Source organism: Balaenoptera acutorostrata, chromosome 10 (assembly GCF_949987535.1).
Source record: "Balaenoptera acutorostrata chromosome 10, mBalAcu1.1, whole genome shotgun sequence".
Classification (NCBI taxonomy): Eukaryota; Metazoa; Chordata; class Mammalia; order Artiodactyla; family Balaenopteridae; genus Balaenoptera; species Balaenoptera acutorostrata.
This window is the reverse complement of record NC_080073.1, coordinates 47,517,210-47,530,142: the sequence shown is the minus strand read 5'-3', so window position 1 is coordinate 47,530,142 and position 12,933 is coordinate 47,517,210.

The following is a 12,933-nucleotide window of genomic DNA, read 5'->3' as shown; positions in this document are numbered from 1 at the left end:
TTGAGGATGCCTCCAAAGTGCTTCGTGGTTTAAGACTAGATATTGGCTCTGACGTTAGAGGATTTCGATGTCTAGTCCTCTCCAAGGCCACGTGGCCACACAGCTGCCGGCCCTCAGATGCCCCTGGATTGACTGACGCTCTTCAAAGTCTTGCAGGGGGAGACTCCCTGCTTCTACCGGCAATATCCCACCCCCTGGAGGCTTTGCCCGTCTGAGTGCTACTGCCTCATTCCAGTCTTGTCTCAAATGCCACCTCCTCCTTGAGGCTTCCCAGGTTGCCTGCCGGCCAGCTCTCTCCCCTTCCTTTCCTGGCCTCCCGTCGCACGTTATGAAGCCACGTGGCGTGCGTTATGGATGGACACGTGTCATCATGGGCCCCAGACACAGGGGTTGTGTCTTATTTATCCCTCTGGCCTTTCCACTTCACCCCATCCGTGGCTTGCACTTAATAGGTATACCCCAAGCTCTGGCTGAACTGAAAGTTCGCTCACCTGAACTCAGCAACCCATCTTTCCGAGATCCCCGACTCAGGGTCTGACAGTTTATGTAGCAGGTGCCCAACTCACTCAGACATAAACAAATGCACCAGCTCCAGCCCCTCCCAGAACCTGACAAGAGCCCTGCTGCCACGGGCACTGGGAAGGATGCATGACCAAGAATCCCTCGGTGTCTCTGCAAAGGTGCACGGTGGCCTGGGGCAGGAATGGGACTTTTCATGGTAGGAATGTGTCTATGTAACAGAGAAGCACAAAGCTGACTCCATATTGAGTCTATTCCTTTAGCTCTAACCTTTGTGTTCTGTCGCCTGTGCTTAGTCATGCTGACTCTGCACCTTTTGTAAAAGAAGTTGCCTACAGCCTGAAATATGCAGGATAGCCCATTCTTAAGGCTCTGACCTTTAAAGGTATAACACTTTCCCTTTCATACAGAGATAAAAAGTTGCAGAACAGAAAATAACATTTGTCTTGTTGGAGGTTTATAGGGGCATTGCGGCTGGACCTAGTGGACAGCTGCAAGAGCAAAGGAATCCAGCACCAAGAAGTTTACAGCAACTAGTCACACCCCCTGCCCTTTTAGAATAAAAGAAGCCTGAATTCTAACCTGGGTAAGATGGTTCTTTGGGACACTAGTCTGCCATCTTTTTGGTCTGCTGCCTTTTTGAATAAAGTTGCTATTCCTTGCCCCAACGAACTGTCCCTTCATTTACTGATTGACCTGTTGTGTGGCAAGCAGTATGAGCTTGGACTTCCTAACAGCTAGACAAAAGCCCTGGAGGTAGATGTTTGTGAAGCACACAGGGGAAGGCGCAAGATACCTAGTTCTACCTCGGCACACTGCAGACACTGTTAGTGTGCAATGTTCTAACTAAGGGGCTGTTCAAATTTGGGTCCCCTGAACTTCCAAGAGCACCTCCTGAATTTCCCCCGAGCACATCTGATGAGGGTGGAAGCTGCCCAGGCTGCCGTTAACACTAGACAGGAGTGTGAGAAACCCGGGTTCTGGTGCTGGGCAGGCCTAATACCGCTGTTCCCAACTGAGGGCCCCTGATCAAAGGTACTGATCCAGGTATGTCCTGGTTTTCTTCTCTGTGAAGTGGGGAAAGTGACATACCCCACCTCACGGAGGTGTCTGGCATATCAATGAGCTATTGCGTGGAAAGCCTTAGGTATAGCACACGGTAAGTGCTGAGTAATGATCACTATTATTGAAATATTGCTGCAGTGAGGAAACGATTCCACTTGGAGTGAATTAATTTTCTATAATCTAGTGTGAACCAGAGATTATGGGTGAACCTGTTTTGCTTGGTGAGTTTGAACGGTTATGAAGAAATCAGGAAAGAGAGAAGAAAATGACGATTGGACCCAGGTGTATCCAGACCACGACTGCCGGCAGATGCTGCAATCTGCTTTTTAAAAAGACAGTTCAAGAAGAGGCAGTGGAATGGGGTGGGGGTGAGAGTAGGGCTTGAGGGAGACATTTGAATGGGTTTTTCTACCTCACTGACCTTAATTTTCAAAATAAACTTACTGTCTCATGACAATAAGTACACCCTAGCTCTCAGCTCATCATCCAAAGATTAGAACTAAATAATAATAGATAACAAGTGAACACCTGTTGTCCTGGGATGGGCTTACTCTCCACCAAGGAGGGTCCTAAGTGAGGGTCTGAGAAATCTGCATCCTCAAATGCCCTGTGCTTTTTAAATCCAGTAGAACTACAACAGCCCTCTTCAGTTACTGTGTGAAACGGATGCTGGGAGCTGCCTTTTCTGAAATTTACTGGCACAGTCAGAGGGGCAGGAGGCCAGCCTTGCAGACAGTGGTGTTTAGGTGTTTAAAGGAGCTCATGAACTATCTGCCTCCACCCATGGATGCAAATCATCTCAAGAAATGGAAGAAAACCACTTTTAGTGTGTGCAGGGGACCAGGGAGAGAGGGGTGGTGGTGAAAAGTCATCAAGCGTATGGACCAGAGAACCATTTCAAGAAGAAGGAAATGGGCAAACCACTCTGGCCAATCTATTTAAGGTGCTGCTGCAATTAACAGGTAATTTACAATGTGCAGGAGAGGTCCTGCCTCCAGAAGCACCTGCTTTTAAGCAGTACACAATGTGTACACAGTGGAGAACATCTCCTGGAGATGCAGGGCTTTATTATGTTCAGAAAGGCGGCAGAGGGTACAGGTGAGCTCATTGCTTTGAAATGCATTTTTTTTTTGGTATGGATGTTTGCAATCTGGTTCTCATACCTGTGATGAACTCACTGCTACTAATCACTGAAAAGGCCTCCCGGGACCTCAGTACCCACAGTGGCTCCAGAGACCATCAGCACCTCACTGAGGAGTTGGTAGAAACGCAGATCCTCGGGCCCACCCCTGGCCTGCCGGATTGGAATCAGCACTTAACTCCCCGGGTGAGCACAAGAAAGCTGGAGGAGCCCGGCTCGAGGGCAGATTCTGATGAAGTGAAGAGTGGGAGACAGGCTGCCTCCTATCAGGCTGTTTGTTCAAAAATATATTCTCAAGCACCAGTTGGGTTAGATTTTCAGGAAAAGGCAATTAAGGGCAGGTAGAGTTTGGAAATGCTGGTTTCTGCTCATTTCATAAAAGCCAACTCATAGGCTAGAAAGGCTCATCGATTGCTGGGAGCTCACTTTGTATTTTTCATCACTATTACTCAGTCTTCGTGGGTTACAAATCTATTTCTTCTTTTCTCTTTAATGATGCTTTTTCTGGAGGGAGGACTGACCAGGGACGCATCCCTGTGCCTGATTATTGGACTCCAGCCCACCCCTTTCCCAGTTTGGTTGCTCTCCCGTCATCTTCCACTCGTCCCCGATCACAGGTGCGCACAGCTCAGCTCTTAGCCAACAACCATCCTCTGCTTAGGCTGTTCAGCCTCCCTGCTCCCCGCCACTTCGGCTCTTACCATCTCCATTAACCTACCACTGTGTCCGCATCATCTCCTGTCTCCCTTACCCTGCAGCTTGGCTGTGGGCATGCCGTGTCTTTTGCTTGCCCCTCTGGATCCCCTCTCCTCCCTTTGTTATCCAGCTCTGGGATCTGAGAGGCTGACACAGAGTGGGAACTTCATCAATGGCTCCCATCCCTCCTGAAGGGAAGGCGAGGGAGGGCAAGATAGTGATGTCCTGGGCTCAGCCTCCGCCGGGTCCCTCGCCACACCACTCTCTGTCTCAGGTTCTGGGGGCAGCTCCCTGCTCTGGTCCGGGCAGGCTGGCTGCCGCTGTTACTGGCCCTGAGTCTGCACCGTCTCCGTGGTTCTCCTACACCCTGCCCACACCTCTGCACACCATCCCTTGATTAAACTCTCCTCAAATGACCCAACTTGAGTAGACCATCTGTCTCCTCCCATGGCCCTGACCCCTGATACACAGCTCTGCTACCCTACGCATCCTGCATTCTTAAAGGTCCCCATGGCCCTCTGAAAGACAAAGCCAATGGTGCTTTCTTTCACTTTCATTCTCTTGCTGCTGCATCTGATAGATGGTTCCCCTTGGATCCAGCCCCCACCCATACATCACATTCAGGATGTCTGAAATAACTCATTTTGCTCCCCCAAATGTGTTCCCCCTACCCCCTTCTGGGGGCATCACGACTTGCCTGACCCAGGCTTCTACCCAGCCATCACCTCCACTACCCCTCCCAACCTCTGTCAGGGAGTTTCAGAATCATCAAGCTGGGGGAGACCTGAGACTTCCTGGTCCATCCCAATGGGACACTGAAGCTTGGTGAGCAAGCAAGAATCTGACCTGGCTGTTTTAGGATGTCGGTCCTCAGATGAAAGGTTCAGGCTCTTTCCATCTCCCTGCCTCCCCTTTCCTGACATGGGTGCTTCAGGGTGATGGGCACCTCTGCTCATGCCCATCTCAAGTTCTTGATTCTCCCGAAACATCCTTCATCAGCTCCTTGATGGTTTGTTTCTCCAGCCCAGTCTCTCTCACTCTAAGTCATTCCACCCCCTGGGACAATTAAGCCGTCTGAAAAATACCATTTTGAACATATCACCCACCAGCTCCAAACAGCTCCTGGCTTCCCAGCTTGCACAAGTCCCTTGCCCAGGCACACAGTTTGGTGTCCTGCCACCTTTCCAGCCCTAGCACCGCCCGCCGCCTCCTCTCTCCTGTGGAAATAAGTCCTTTACCGAGGCTCCAGGGCGTGCACGCTGCCACCCAGCCCACCACACCCATCCTGCCCCCCTACTCCTGTTCACGCTCTTGTCCCAAGCCCAGTATCCTTCCAGTGTTCAGATCTGGCTTGGGAAACCCTAGAGGGTTCTCTCTTTCTCTCATTTCCTACAGTCCCTTATTTTCTGTCCCATTTATCATTAAACAATTAGTCATGTCCTACTTCTGGCTGCCTTGATCGGCTATGAGAGACACACGTTTAACTCTTCAGCTGCCCCTACCTAACGATTCCAACGAGATCCTCAGTGCTCTTATCGCTGTGTATCTCTACATCTCTCTTACCATCTAGCAGAGTGGGATACAAACGGAAGGTGCCAGAAAGACAGCATGCCACCCTCCTCCACTTCATGACAGGAGCATAGATGAATAAAAGATGGTGAAGCCCTCGGGGAGACTCTGAGTGCCCTGGGAACCAGAGAAGGTGCAGTGACAGTCATTCAACTTCTGCTGTCCTCCAAACCATCTAAAATGAGGTCTCCAATTTCTGTGTTTTATATAAATCTGGCCTCATTACAGCTCATTAAATATATTGCAAATTCTACTTAAATAGAGGTTATGACATCCAGACGTTTTTCTCATCCAAAGATGCTGAAATGTTTCTATATTCTGACCGTCAATGTGAGACCGTCATGTGAGACCAGTAACACTAACCTTGCTCAGGTACGAGCCCCGGCCCCCCCACGCTGCCCATTGGTTGCCTCTCCTTACTGTCGCCCAGTCTAACCAGCTCCACACTGCAGCAAGATTGACTGTGTCATTCTCTATCACCTTGACCCTTCAGTTCCTCGAGGCCAACCCCCGCCGCCCCCCGTCAGGATGGCTCACCCCTCCCCCAACTCCTTTTCAGCACCCCTCTACCTAGCAGCCTCGTTAACCCATCCTTCAGATTTTTTCGTAAATGTCACTTAGTACCTGTCTACAGGCTCTCCTGCTCACAAGACGTAAACCAAGGGGCAGAGATTTTGGTGTGATTCTCTCAGCATCTGGAAGTTCCTGCACATAGTAGGTCCTCAACGTGCCTGTTTCACTCGCCTCAAGATAAAACTGTAACACGGCGGAATTCACAGTGAGGCAGCCATTCCACGTTCCGAAAAGTTCATTCTTGTCTCAAATTCATCTGAGCTATAATAGCAGGAAAAGCTGCTCTGACCCTGCCGTGGAATCCTCAGCTGGCGAGGAGGTGACAGGCTGAGCGAGGGCTCCTGGCACCTGCAGTGGCAGCAGACAGCTCTCCTCGGCTCTTTCCTGGCCTCACCGGGGACAGCTAACCACTGAGCAGCCTTGGAGAAGTTACCCAGATATTGGGCCTTGGTTTTCCTCCTTTTTTTTAAAATGGTAGTAAAATATATACATATATGTATCATAAAATTGACTATTTTAACCATTTCTTTTTTTTGTACGTGTGTGTGATTCCTTTCACTTTATTTCAATTTCTTCTAGTTCTATGTCATGTGATTTTAACCATTTCTAAATGCACAGTTCTGTGTATTCTCATCTCTATGCAATCATCACCAACACCCACCTCTAGAACTTTTTCATCTTGCCAAAGTGAAACTTTGAACCCATTAAACCCCAGTTTCCTCTTCTCCCCTCAGCCCCTGGCAAGCACCATTCTACTTTCTGTTTCTATGATTCTGTCTACTCTAGGCACCGTATACAAGAGGAATTGTACAGTATTTGTCCTTTTATGACAGGCTTATTTCACTTAGCAGGACGACCTCAATGCTCATCCATGTTGTAGCATGTTCCTTCTTTTTTAAGGCTGAATAATATATTCCATTGTACGGACAGACCTCATTTTGCTTATCCATTCATCAGTTCAGGGACACTTGGGTGGCTTCAACCCTTCCCCCAGCAAAATGTAGCAGGTACTGCTGCTATCCTGCCCATATACCCTTGGCACTTGCTGGTGCCTCCCAAGGCTTCTTGCCCTGGATTCTCTGCCTGAGGCTGCAGGACACAGGCTGGACGTGCTGGGACATTCACAGCCCCAGGAGCAGTCCTCATGACCCTGGGAGTTGGTGGGTGAATGCCCCACCAGCACCCTCACCCTCGGTGGCTGTATATACCTGCGCCTGAATGAACGCCCGCTGTCCTGGCTCCCTTCTCTCCCCGTCTCCTCTCTCCTCCCCCCGCAAGCAGCGCTGCCTGGGCTCACCTCTCAGATAAACCAATTGCTCTTGAATCTGCCCTCAGTGTCCGCCTCTGGGGGAATCCAAATTAAGGTCTCACTCATGCACAGAGGCCACGATGGAGGAGAAGCCGGACACACAATGTGTACTCTGCGGATGGAGAACCCCATTTTCACCCACAGGGGAAGCGACCCCTGCCCTGCCACCCAGCGGCATCTCAGGAGAGGGATCCTGACCAAAATCACCCCGGAAAGCCTCCTGGGAAGCGAGTGAGGGGGGGCCCTTTCTGCCTGCCCCAGGCTCACGACAGCAGCTGTGTGCTCCGGCTGAGACCAGCCAAGCTGCACTCGGGTTCATGACGTCCCCACCCAACATGCTGAGTAATGTCTCCCCTTCACAGGGAGAGACTCAAGGGCAGTCAGGCCCTAAGCACATCTCACTCCTGTAGTCGGGAGCCCGCCTTCCTTTGGGGGCTCGTCACACCCCCTGTGCCAATGCCAGGATGTGTCCAGGCAGCTGGGCGAGGGGCCGGCCGGCTGGCCGGCCGGCCGGAGGTATGGGTCCAGACCAAACACCAAGCCTCCCCCACTGCAGGGGCAGAGGACTGGTTTTTACTTTGGGTCATCGAAGGCTCCTGGCTGTCTTCCTCTCTCTTTTCAGCAGCAAGGCTCGTTCTGCCCCACTAACCCTTTCCTGCAAACAGCAGAAGATTCAGTGACATAGCCCCTGGGCTCTGGTGATGCCAAAAAAGGCAAGAGCCGGGGGGCGGGGCTTTTAAAGCAGCAGCCATCCCCCCGCGCCCAGCTACAGTCGCCGTTATAATTGTAAGTGGACGTCCTGTCATTACTGAGGTCACAAATCACGCTCCCCTCCATTCTGATTCAGTGTCTGCTTGTGGGAACATGACGGCTTTTCACAGATTCAGCTGGGATGGACCCACGTGGTTGCAGGCTCCTGGCTGTTTCGTTTAAGAAACCACCATTGATTATAAAATGGAACTTACTGAATTCCACAAAGCCCACACGTTCCTCTGCTTCTTTATCCATGGACGACTTACTCCACCCTGCGCACCAAGGCCAGGAGCAATCCCCATTTATTCAACAGGTATTTATCAAATACCCTCTCTCTGACCTATGGTAGTGGGTCTGGGAGCGCACAGGGAAGCCTGATACAGGGAGGGGCGTGCCCTCCGGAGCGTCCAGTACAGCGAGCGGTGGACCCGTCAGAACCCACAGCAGCGAGCGCTTGACAAGGTGTCACAGCTACGCCAGATGCTTCCGTCTGTTCCATCCTCCAGCAGCCGTCTGCACATCAGGAGTGAGGAAGCGACAGGACCCCACTGTTTCAATTCACCCGGGGTCACCTGGTTGTCCAGGGTCAAGGCAGGGTCCCACCCAGACAGCAGGTCCCAGCACCACACTCTCAACCTCTGTGTCACATGGCGCCCCAGAAGCCCAGCCGAGGGGTGATCTTTGCCTTTCGCATGGTCACTGTCTCTGCATCTGTTGTCTCCTTTCTGAGCCTCAGGACAGAGCTGTCTCACTGCCACAGGGAATCCACATGGAAAAACAGACGTCTGCTAACCTTTTTGAACGGGCCAGGCTCTTCTGACCCCTGTTCAGAGCAACTCTGCATGAATAATGGCTAAAGTCGGGGTTTTGATGGAGAGAAACAAACCACAGACCTCTTATGAAATGTTAAGCGGGAGGTCAGGGCTCTGAGTTTTGATGGAGGCCTTCCTGGACGCCGAGGGCAGCCCCTTGACAAGGCCCTGCCATCTTGCTTTCATGAGTCACCGAAATAGCCTTACCCCATCTCCTCTGCCAAGTGACAGATGTTTCAAAGTAACGATGATCACGATAAAATGGCCACAACAGAATACGTGTAGAGAAATATCCATGCACGTACGCAAGCCCCTACACTCATGCCTTGCGTTTGGATTGTTTCAACACAAAGAATCTATACATCTCTCGTCAGAGGCAGAAAAGATGTGGACATTCACACTGGGCACTGTGCCGGGTACTCGGAAGGATGCAATGGTCTCCGACTTGAGGATCTCAGAGTCTAATGAGAAAGAGAGACCACCAGAGCATTCGCTTTAAGATGCTATGATGAGAGCAATGGTTATCATCATGGCATAGGGAGAGGGGCCACTGATCCTGCCACGAGTGGGGCGGGGGCGACCGGGAGTCAGGGCGGGGCCCCCCAGAAGGAGACTGATGGTGGGGTCTTGAACATGAAGTAGCAGTCATTTATAGTTAATAAAAAAAAAGAGAAGAGGATGCAAGGCAATGCGCTAATGAGGACGGGGCATTTCCTAGTCAGGGATGTGAAGGCAGGAGCTTAGAGGCCTCGATTTGGACCCCCGCCCCGACCTGCTGGGCCTGGGACCTTGAGCAATTACTCCACGTGTCTCCTTACCTGTCGAATGCTGACTGCACACACCATCTCATTTAATCCTCATTACCATCCTTAGCCAGCCCAGTACCTGTTCAATCACCTGCTTATTTAAATGGTTCACGAAGAAGTCACTGTTTCTCTTCAACCATGACAATGTCACTTTGATCTAGCGGAGGTTGGAAAGTGCCCCTAAATCCAGTGTCTCGGATTCTGCAGCATCCTGGGCTCCTGATCTGGGTCTCGAGACATCAAGAAAAGATGACTCTTTCGTTTTTCTGTACTATGCTTCCTGGCAGAATAATATATGAGAATACGTAATAGCTGACATGCCACCATGAACAGGAGGGAAAATTCAGCAGGCTCCGACAGAGCCTGTTATTTAAGTGGTCATATGCTTTGCGGGAGGTACCGTGCAGTGGAAAGGGACGGGGAGCTTGGCTTGAGGGAAAAGGAAATTCCCACCAAACCGACAGTTAATTGTAGTGAACTGCAGAAACCCCAGAAGAGGAGCCCCCGTTGCAGAAAACAATCCACAAATAAATTGCCAATCAACACAGCTCCAAGTCCACGGCAAAGTCCTCTTCAAAACGGCGCAGGAAAGGAGCGAGGGGAATTTATGATCTTTTTTTCCTGGGCATATATCAGCCTATATTTCTGACAAGTGGTAATGGAAAATAGGCTTACTGCATGCTCCTATTCTCCTGGCTGTTGGTTCTCTGACTTGCTTTCTGCCTCTCCCTGCTCTGGTAACATTCAATCGATTTTGTGAGGCTGACATGTCTAGTGACCCAGACTTGCATGAGGCTTGCTCAGAATTTTAACTACAGTTCTCTTCTTGACTTTTCCTGGCTTATCTGTTTCTTCAGTGTTCCTGGCCTCTGGTCCTTGGCACGAAAGAACCCAGAAGGTGGCAAGTATGAATAAGCAGTGGCCTTGACTTTGGCGGGACTAGGGACCAGAACCGTCTTCAAGACAGGTTTTCACAAAAGGAACTGGGGGGAGAATGACAGGGAAGGTACAGGAGAGTAACAGTGGTTTCAAAGGCACTGAATTCGAGTCTCCTAGAAGGTACCTTAATAAAACCTACAGAAAAATGGTGATGGAGGAGAGAACCCAGCTTCTCTGTCCCCCGACAAGATCAACAATTAGACAGCTAGCCATGAACCAAACAGCTCTGGGAGAGTCCAGAGCCATTTAAGACATTTTAACAACACAGTGCAACAAAAACCCTGAGAAGAACCACACAGAAGGCAAGGAAGAGAGCTGCATTCTGCCTGCGGCATCCCATCCCCCCAAGCCGGCACCAAGAGGGAATGTCCCAGCCAGAAAAAGTTCCCACACCCACCAGGAAAGGAAGAGAGAGTGAGCAGCTAGCTTCTCCAGCTTTTGGGGGCACTGTGCAAAGGTCTCGCTTTGGTTTCACCCTATTAGATACTTTATAGAACCTTATAGAACTGTGCTTCTCAAAATTTACTGTGCACACAAACTCCCTGCAGATTCTGATTCCGCAGGTCTGGAGTGCAGTCTCAGGTTCTGTGTTTCTAACCAGTCCCCAAGGCCCACACTTTGCAAGATTCTAGGTAACCTAATTCAACCCTCTCATTTTCAGAGGAAGGCACTGAGGTCTAGAGTGGGGCAATGACTTGGGGAAAGATAGTCAGAGAAAGAAATGAGTTGAGTCTAAAATCTGGGCCTGTGATTCCCAGCCTTGCGCCCTTTCAAAGGAATCACTTAAGTAACCAGGGAAACAGCGGGGGTGAGGGGCCTGCCCTCCCCTCATATTCAGTCTTAGATAGCATTTTACTTGGCTATGTCGCTGAGTTTTGGATCGTTGTAAGTGAAAGCCTAAAGCAGGAAATACAAACTTCAGAGTAACTGACTTCTCTGTGCTGAACCTATTTCTTTGTTGGGGCTCTGGAAGGAACCAAGAAGGGCTGATTTTATCAAGTACAGTGCTCTCAGGGCCACAGAAAGGGAGCTGTCTCCTGTCCCCTGAGGTCACACAGTGACAAGAAATTCTCAGATTCTGCAGGAATGCGAGGCTCCCGCCTTCATAAGAAGACATTTGATAACACTCTGCACACGCTTTAACGCGACCGTGTCTTCCTGATCTGGGTCACAAATAATCAGAGGGTTAGCAAGTATCAGCATCTGGAATAGTCTGAGTGTCACTCGAGTGGAGGAAGGACGGTAGGTGAAGTGACTGAGACCAGTGGTTCCCAAACGAGCTGGCCTCTAGCTCCACGCACCGGTCATCCAGGAACCTGAATGTGCAGCAACTCCGCAGCGGATTCTAACGCCCAACCAGTTTGGGGGACCAGCACCTTAGCTGACCCCTCCAACTGCCTTTCAGCCTGGGATGGTACAACCACCTGAGACAAGGGCTGAGACCAGGCGGCTCGTGTGCCACCTGGCGAGGAGGGGGATAAGGGCCCCTTCCCATTATTAACAAAGGGGGTAACGGGGTGGGGCGGGGCTGGGGTCCCTGCCCTCTGCCTCTGTTTGAAAAGGACCAAAGCCACCCAAGATAAAGGAGGGCCACTAACGAGCTGCCATGGTTGTGAGAGAAGGGCGATCTGGATAGCTCTGAATTTCTCAGAAAAGAAAGCGAGCAAAACTGAGGCTGTGATCTCAAAGTGTCCAGGGAGGCACTTCTAGAAAAAACATGCCTTTGAAAAGCTCTTGAGAATCGAATGAAAAACATCTGACGCGCGACAGATCTTCTCTGAAAATGGGAGCTGCTTGCTGGGTGAATTCTGTGCTGGGGGAAAGCATGGTTATGGGGATGGCGTACTGGGGAAGGGCATGGTCCTCCAGGCTCCCCCACTGCCTGCGAAGGGGAAAGGGGCAGTGAAAGAAGATTCCACCAAATGAGCCTCCAGGGAGGGGTAGGGGGCATCATGGACCTGGTTCTGACCCTCCAGCCCTGCGCCTTGCCACATGAATTTGCCGACTCCTTCCACTAAAGAGGGGAGGGGAGCGTGGCCGTGTGATTTGCTTTGGCCAGGAGACCGAGGCGGAGTGATGGTGTGCAGTCCGGAGCCTAGATCACAAGGGGTCTGATGTGTTTCCACTTGCCCTCTCTCTGCCTTTGCCACGAGCAGAGCTTGCCTGGCTACCCCACTGGTCCACGGAGAGCTAGAGGTGTGCAGAGCACGGCCTCCCAGCTGCCACATCTTGAAGCACAGGGGCCCCGCCGAGCCAACCCTGCATCAGCTGAGCCCCAGCAGCCCTGCAGACACGGGATAACGTGAGTGTTGCTGAAGCTGACGGGTTCTGGGGTGGTTCCTCGCGCAGCCCTAGATAACCAAGGAGATAGGCAACAGGCAGCCGACATACATCCTGCCAAGTCAGTGCTCTGCAGGGCAACTCCTTACTCTGGAGGACAAATCACCGAGCCACTAATTGAGGGGACAGGACAATGCCACTAATGGTCATCGCTGACTCCCATTTCGTGATCCCTTCTGAGTTTCAGCCCTTTGCTCAGATCCCTACACGTAATAAAAGAGAAACTGGACTTTTAATCATGGTGGTTGGCTGGAAAGTGTGACACTTTTGCTAATAATAAACACGCGATGGCTAACGCTTTACCGTGTCACACACCTTCCGCCCAGGTCCCTTGGTGCACCATAAACACTTAGTCATTCAGCATTTGGAGGCCTGAGGCTTCTGTTCACTCCCGCAGCAAGGAGAGGCAGC